We start from the raw sequence: 7,802 nt of genomic DNA, 5'->3' as shown, positions 1-7,802 counted from the left end.
TAAATGCATGAAATAATAAACAAACTTTGGTATATTGTTTCTTTATACTTAAAAATGGTCATTAGGGCAGAGAACCAGTTGTTAAATAATTTGAATCCCATCACTGAATATATACATTTATAAGAGGAAAATTTGTGACCTTTGGCAGGGTAGTTTAAAAACAGAAAGATGACTAGTTTCAAATGATGTCTGGTTTGGAGCATTTGATGTAGCTTCCCCATATTTCTGCTATGTGTTATTAGAGACCCAAAGGAAAGTAAAACTTACTACTGAAAGTTATGATGATCAGAAAAGCTAATGTGAAAATATGGGATATGTTGTTACCAAATATGAGCTAGAGCTGGATTGAGAAAAAATAGATAGGTTACACACTTATTCTTGCCTTTGTCCTCCAAAAAAGATTGTTCTGATACCCCTCCAATGTGTGAATTCTGCTTTTTAAGGTGGCTCAAATGCTTGTCTCTGCTTTGCCTTTTCTTTCAGAGACAGGAAAACTAAGACCATACATTGGATCCTGGTTGGTAAAGAAAAGTGGAATATAGAAAGAAAAACCTTTAGCAGCAATACATACTGAATGGTGGCATTTTATAAAGTTTACTAAATCAGAAAACCAGTTCTAGGAGATGGTAGAAAATGTCTCTTGGTACAGAAGAGCTACATTATATGAATGCTTATGAGGCACTGGGATTGAGCTAATGCTCTTCACATCAAAATGCGCTTCTACTGTATATCTTAGAAGAGAAGGAAACTAGCATCTGTAGTTTCTTTGTAAGTAGATAGTGACCCTGGGTAAATGTCTCTTAAAATGAGAGGAGGAGTAATATCAGAAGAGAGATAGGTTTATCATTTCTGGGTCATGGGCTATGCATATGAATACATGTTTAGTGTACTAAATATCACAACCAGTTTCCCAAAGTAGTTGTACTCCCACTAGCAATATGTGAAAATTGCCAACTTTTGGTATTTTCTGTCTTTTTTATTTTAGCCATTCTGTAAGTGCATAGTGGTATCTCATTGTATTTTCATTGCTTTTTCCTGATGACTAATGAAGTAGGGCATGTTTGATGAATTAATGGGGCAATCTCTAAGAGATCAAGGAGTCAGCTGGAGGAATACCTCATCCAAGAATAAATTCAAAATATTTAACAACCAGTAAAAAATAGCATTTACCTGCTGATTGGTGGCCTGGAGTGATGAAGTAAGGTCCTGTAAGCTGTGACTGAACCATTTGCTAACTCCTAACTGTTGGAATATTGTCAAGTCTGAGGGACCCTGGAGGAGGACATAGGTTGGCCAGGGAGGTGAGAGAAGGCACTCAGGGACACAGTACAGTGGTTACATGCAACCCATGATGATTGTTTCAGTATTTAATTAACAGCATAACCATAGTGGTATATATTAGATGAATATTAGCTGTATCTCATTCTAAGGCAGTGGTCAGCAAACTCATTAGTCAACAGAGCCAAATTATCAACAGTACAACGATTGAAATTTCTTTTGAGAGACAAATTTTTTAAACTTAAACTATATAGGTAGGTACATTCCTTATCGAGGTAGCGCCTACACGTGGTGTTTTGTGGAAGAGCCACAGTCAAGGGGCCAAAGAGCCACATGTGGCTCGTGAGCTCCAGTTTGCTGACCAGGGTCTTAAGGGAAGAGAGAATCGAGCTTATAAGACTAATCACATAAAGAATCAAGGGAGAAGTGATTAAGTTTAGAGCATTGTAATTATTTCAGTGTGTCTGAATACTGGATAGAGAGGTTTGGGGCAAAGGGCAAAGACTGAGGGATTGTAATAAAAAACAGGAATATTTTACTTAAAAACTCTGAGGTATTGAGAAATAATAATAATAATTTTGATAACCCTTTATAATAGGCAAAATCAAAAGGAGATTATTTATTCCCAATTTCATTTTGATATCTTAGATTCATTACTTTAGGTTCTAATAGGATATGATGGTTCTCAGTGAGTAATAGATGGAACAGAATAGAAAAAATTCATATATGCTCTGCTATAGCTCAGAAAACATATTATTGAACACACATGAAAAACTCCTCATGATTCAGAAGTAATTAGAGGTAGACTTACCAGAAGTCTGGAAGATTTCACAGATGGAGCAGAGAGCCAAGGCTAAATTTACCAGATTTTCTCATGTATAAGACGCTCCCATGTATAAGATGCACCTTAATTTTGGGGCCCAAAATTTGAAAAAGAAATTTATTACATAAAGTTATTGAACTCAAGTTTTATTCATCATAAAATTCATACAACCCCTCATCATTGTCAAAACTCCCATCCATTAGCTTGTCCTCATCCATGTCTGATGCTGAATAACTGTCTTTATATATTGCCTCATTCTTAGTTCCATCTATGGTATTTGAAATGCCACACTTCTTAAATGACTTGACAATGATCTCAATCTTGATATCATCCCAGGGTCTTTTCACCCAGGTACAAACTTCTATAGTTGGTTTCTTTACTCTTCCTGCTGGTTAAAATTGTCCCTAGAAGACTTCATTCATTGGTTCCATTTGTCTCTCATGGCAGCTTTGAAGGGTTTGTTAACGCTGACATCAAGTGCTTGGAGCTGGGGTGCTAAGCCTCCAGGTATGAGGGCAAGTTTTGTTTATTGCTCTGCAGCAGTCTCCATAGTGTTTTTTGTTATGTGTGCCCTGAACTGATCAAGCACCAATAGGGCAAGTTTGCATAAGAGCCCACTGGTTTCCTTCTCCAAACTTTCTCAAACCAGATCTTCATCCCATCCTGATCCATCAAACCCTTGTCATGAATGGGGGAAATCACTCCTCAAGGAATGTCTTTTTTTGGCATTGTTTTGCATTTGAAAATCAGCATAGGAGGCAGCTTGGTTCAGTCAGCAGAGCAAACAAGAACAACTGTATAATGGCTCTCTTTATGTTCACTTGTCTTCACAGTTACAGTTTCACAACCTTCTTATCAACAGTTCTGTTTCTTGGGAAATCAAATTGAAGGAGGACTTCATCCATATTTGCTATTTGTCTCAACTCAAACTGATGTCTTCCGACATTGAATGACAAAATGATGAAATTCAAGGACCTTCTGCTCATAGCTTTCAGCAATCAATGAATAACTAAGATGCCGCAACAAAGAATTGATGCTTCTCATCTCTCTCCCTTCCTCTATGTCCTTATATATTCCTCTCTCTGTCTCTCTTTGTCCCTGTCAAAAAAAAATACCATACTAATAATGGCCACACTGTGAAGTAAGAAAAGACCTATATAAGCAAGAGATGGCTAGTGCTTCATCCAGCCAAACAGTTCAAAGTGGTTCTGGAAACTTCAGAGGTGGTCGTGAAGGTGGTTTTAATGGGAATGACAACTTCAGTCATGGAGGAAACTTTAGTGGTTGAGGTAGCTTTGGTGGCAGCCATTGTGGTGGTTGGTATGATGGCAGTAGGGATGGCCATAATTAAGGTGACCAATCATCCTCCTTTAGGGAGGACAGTCCTCCTTTTGTAAGTTCTGTCCTCCCTCAAAATGTGTCCTCCTACATGTCCTCTTTTTTGATATTGGAAGACTTATCTGTATATGTCCATATTTGATTGATGCAGAATTGATCCATTGTGTGTGATGTGATGTATTTGTATTTGACTTGACAATTAGTCAAGGATTAGTACAGTGCAGCAAGATGCGATTATGAGACACATGCACTTCACATGGGAGACCTTGAGATAGCACATGATATACCGATTGCACAAATGGCTTTGTGTACTTCTTACTGAAACATGACATGGCACATATGACATTGTAGACTCATGATTATTTCTTTCTCAGTGAATATTCAATCATAGGTAAGCACAATTCACATAATATTCAATATAAAGGATGTTGAATGAATGAGTTGTATTTTTTGGGTTTTTTTCACTCTTATTGTTAAAGATGGCCACTGCTCTTATGTGGTGATGCTCTCACGTGATACAGCTAATTGCCTTTCATGCTTGGGAAGGGGCTTGGTTGTGCTAATGTGTGTTGGGGGAGGGCTTTTCCACTGAAAATTTTAAAAAGAGGAGCTAAGAGACCATTTTGGGGAGGAGACCACGCTGTGGTAGGGAGGAGAAGCCCATGTTGTAGCAGGGCAGGGAGGCCACATGGAGGAGGTAGCCAAAATGGTGAAATGCTGAAGGAGAAGCCAGTTTGTGCAGGTGAAGGAGATGGGGAACAGAGGTGAATAAGACTAGTGAGGGCATTTGATTCTAGAAAAAATCAGAAAGAGTAGGTTTTGGTGCCCAGTGTGTTTGTTTTTTAGTCATTGGCCGGTACGAGTCTAGAATAAAGAAAAATGGACCACCAGTTCTTGGCTCTGTTGATTCCTTACCATCTTTCTGGATTAAATGTGAACCTGTGTTGACCAGGTGGCTGTGATGGTGGCCACAGCTACTGTCCATACAAAGGATATTTCTCATTCAGCTATTTCCAATATATTGTTACAAGATGATACATTGACAAAAAATATTCATTCAATGGAAAAGTGCTCATTTAGATAATATTATCTAAATAATAATATTATCAATAAGTATCAATATTTCTACTTTTTCTTACAATTATTATTAAAATTTAATAGGCATGTAAGCATAATTATAATATAAAATATTACAGATGTTTTATTATGCATTTATCATATTATAGTGTATTATTGTTGTGATAAATACAATGTTTCTTTTATTTACAATATTGTTTTCTTTCATTTATTTTTATCCTCCTTTTTATTGTAAAAAAGTTGGTCACCTTACTATAATGGATTGGTAATGATAGAAGCAATTTTGGAGGTGACAAAACTACAATTATGACAAGAAAACTTCAAAATGTGGACCCAGGAAAGGAGGAAACTTTGGAGACAGAAGCTCTAGACCCTATAGTGGTGGAGACCAATACTTTGCTAAACCATGAAACCAAGGTGGCCATGGCAGTTTCTGCAGCAGCAGTAGTGTTGATAGTGGCAGAGGTTTTAATTACTTCCAGGAAACAAAACTTAGCAGGAGAGAGAGCCAGAGAAATGAAAGGGAAGCTACAGGTTACAACAGATTTATGAACTCAGCCTAACACATGGAAACAGGGTCTAGCTGCTACAAAGAAGACATATTTTAGACAATGCACATGTGAATAGGCAAAAAATTCAAGGACTGTATTTGTGACTAATTGGATAACAAGGTATTTTAGTCTCTATTCTGTGGAAAGTGTAAAGCATTCCAACAAAGGATTGTAATGTAGATTTTGGGGTTTTTTTGCATTCATGTTGTTGATGTAATAGTCTGATCATGATAGTGAATAAATGTATCTCTTTGAAAAATGTGCTGTGTAAAGTTAGTCTCTTCCAAAGTCTTCTTGGTAAGTTACCCCAACAGTGTGAAGTTAGAATTCTTTCAGGGGGATGCCAGTTTCCATCTGAAATTTATTTATAACTGGCCTCGGCAAAGGAGCCATTAGCTTCAAAACCCTTGGTGTAGTTGAATTGACAGTTACAGTGTTGTGACCTGGTGTTCACCATTAAAAGGGTCACCTATGCAGAGTCATGGAGTTTATTTGGTAATTGATGATTTTTGGCACATCCTGTGCAATATATCTAAATGGAATTATGGTGCCAGATAAAATTATGGATGGAAATAAAGTTTATATATAATCTTTTATCTTGTGTAATCAGTAAGTTACCACATTCCCCCATGTATAAGATACATCTTTTCTGGAAAAATTTGGGGTCTAAAAACTGGGTGCATCTTATAGTGTTTTCAGATTTTTTACTTGCATTTCCCACTTTTTTTTCGCATTTTTTTGATGCTCATTGTTGAAGACAGTAATTCGTCATCAGACACAGATAAGGACAAGGGTAATAATGGGAGTTTTGACAGTGATGAAGAGTTGTATAAATTTTATGATGAATAAAACTTGAGTTCAATAACTTTACATAATAATTCTTTTTCAAATTCTAGGCCCCAAAATTAAGATGCATCTTATACATGGGAGCATCTTATACATGGGGAATACAGTATTTCATATCCTTTTAGAAAAAAAACGTACTCAGAGTTGATGCTATGTTGTAATGGGCTACATAATGGTGTAATTAAATTACTCATATAATATATATTGAAAAAATACATGCAAGAGCTTGATTATAGAAACATGTATTTCCCCAGGGCGTTTGTTACATCAGTAGTGGTTTTCCATGTCACTTCATTTGAAACTTCTAGTCTCTGTCAGGACTGTGAAGTGCATATATTAGGATGTAATCTAGGACATTGGAATTAATAAAATTGTGACTTTCTGTGCAGCTATACTTTTTGTTTGTGGTTTTTTTTTTAGTAGTGCTTCATGTTGGTGCCCTACAAACTCAAAAATCCTGATAAATTTATTTTGGACCATTCTATAAGAATGTACATTTGTAAGTATATATGCCATATGATTGACCATATTTCTGACAGGAGAAAACTTCAGTTTTTATCAGTCATTGATGAGAATTGGTTCCTCTTATTACAATTTTATAATGCCTAATGAGAAGAATTTTTCATAGACTAATTGACGGCTCTAAATTTTCTTTTCTTTTCTTTTCTTTCTTCCTTCCTTTCCTTCCTCCCTTTTCTCCTTCCTTCCTTCCTTCCCTTTGCTTTTTGTTTTCTTTTTTTTTAATAGTTTAATGTATTTGAATAGCAAACTTACAGGATTAGTGCAAAAGACAGACAACATTAAAAACATGTACTTGCATGTAGGACAACTCAGGAAAGTATAGTGAATGGACAAAACTGTATGATAAAAATGCTACAAACACCATTTTTGCTATCAATAAAAAGTTTCCTTGTTTAAAAAAAGTCTAAATGCCAGCATTATCCAGATAAATTTTACTTTAAAAGGTTTATTTATATTGTTATAAAGTTGAATTGCTGAAACTTGTTCACTGAAACATTTTGACTTGAATTAATGATTTATGTCTCTGCATTTATATTTTAAAAAAGTCACACATAAATAAAAATGGAAAAGCTGCCAATACTTGACTTCTCTCCCCTATTTTCTACATGCAATTTTATGTTTAGGTACCTTTTGATCCCATGAGAAAAAAATATCTACCATTCAGAACTACCAATAACAGGAAGAAGAGAATTTTTTTGTACTTTAAAGAATGAAGTGCTTCCACATCTGTTGCATGCTAGCCCAATGTCTTTTGGCATAATTGTTACACGTTTAGCATGGAGAGCACACAGGTTGTATTCAAAAAGGCAAACTAGATAGACCTCACTTGCCTTCTGCAAAGCATCAATAGCTGCATTCTGGAAGTGCAGATCAGTTGTGAAGTCCTAAGCAATTTCTCACACCAGACACTGGAAGGGAAATTTGCAGATCAGAAGTTCGGTGGACTTCTGGTAATGTCTAACTTCACAAAATACCACAGTACCAGGCCTGTGACCAGAGGTTTCTTCACCCCTTCAGTAGAGGGCGCAGCTTTGGTAGCTAGTTGCTCCCTTGGTGCTTTACCATCAGTGGATTTGCGGGCAGTCTGCTTGGAATGAGCCATGATAGAGACCTCTTTATTTACCCACCTTCTCTCTCACCTGGATCTTAGCCAGCTAGAGGTGGTGCTAGCGTTAGAGAATAATGTTGGCACAGCAGCAGCTGGAACACAATTGGCTCTGCCTTTTCAAACCATATTTCTTCACTATTCATATACTTAAATCACAATAAAATCTTTGGCTTGGCACCTTCTTATAGATAAATCATCTCTTAGCCATTCCTGGAAGCCATTCCTGCATCAGGATAATAGCAATGCACAAACCTATGTG

General features: G+C 36.5%; 1 pseudogene; it reads right to left on the bottom strand.

Moving 5' to 3' along the window:
- Positions 1-7,088: 7,088 nt before the first annotated feature.
- On the bottom strand, positions 7,089-7,537 carry LOC136335658 (histone H3.3A-like; annotated as a pseudogene).
- Between the last annotated feature and the right edge of the window lie 265 nt (positions 7,538-7,802).

This window comes from Saccopteryx bilineata, chromosome 4 (assembly GCF_036850765.1).
Source record: "Saccopteryx bilineata isolate mSacBil1 chromosome 4, mSacBil1_pri_phased_curated, whole genome shotgun sequence".
Taxonomy (NCBI): Eukaryota; Metazoa; Chordata; class Mammalia; order Chiroptera; family Emballonuridae; genus Saccopteryx; species Saccopteryx bilineata.
This window is presented reverse-complemented; position numbering and strand designations above follow the sequence as displayed.